The sequence below is a fragment of the Dermochelys coriacea genome, chromosome 2, assembly GCF_009764565.3.
Source record: "Dermochelys coriacea isolate rDerCor1 chromosome 2, rDerCor1.pri.v4, whole genome shotgun sequence".
In the NCBI taxonomy this organism is placed as follows: domain Eukaryota; kingdom Metazoa; phylum Chordata; order Testudines; family Dermochelyidae; genus Dermochelys; species Dermochelys coriacea.
The window spans coordinates 104,813,358-104,813,697 of record NC_050069.1 but is presented as its reverse complement, the minus strand read 5'-3'; positions in this window follow the sequence as shown (position 1 = coordinate 104,813,697).

Below are 340 nucleotides of genomic sequence, written 5' to 3'. Positions count from 1 at the left end.
CCATGCCCTCTTCTGATCTCTTGCCTCTTCATATTCTCCTCCCATCTGGAGGCAGCCAGTAACAGGTCAATATACATGTATATACATTTAAAATTCTTTTTATACCTTGCTGTGTATACATGTGAAAACAGGTCTCTATGAATATAGCCCATGCTACGGGCAGGCAATGGAAAAAGGGGGTTGGAGGAGGAACATGAAAAACAACCCCAAAATTCTCCACTGGGCTAATTTAAGACACAAACACATCTGTATAAAGCAGTTTTTAATCCAAATGAACATAGAAAGAGTCAGAAATGGAGCTTTCTTCTATCTGAGCCAAAGAATCCAGCACAAAAAATGT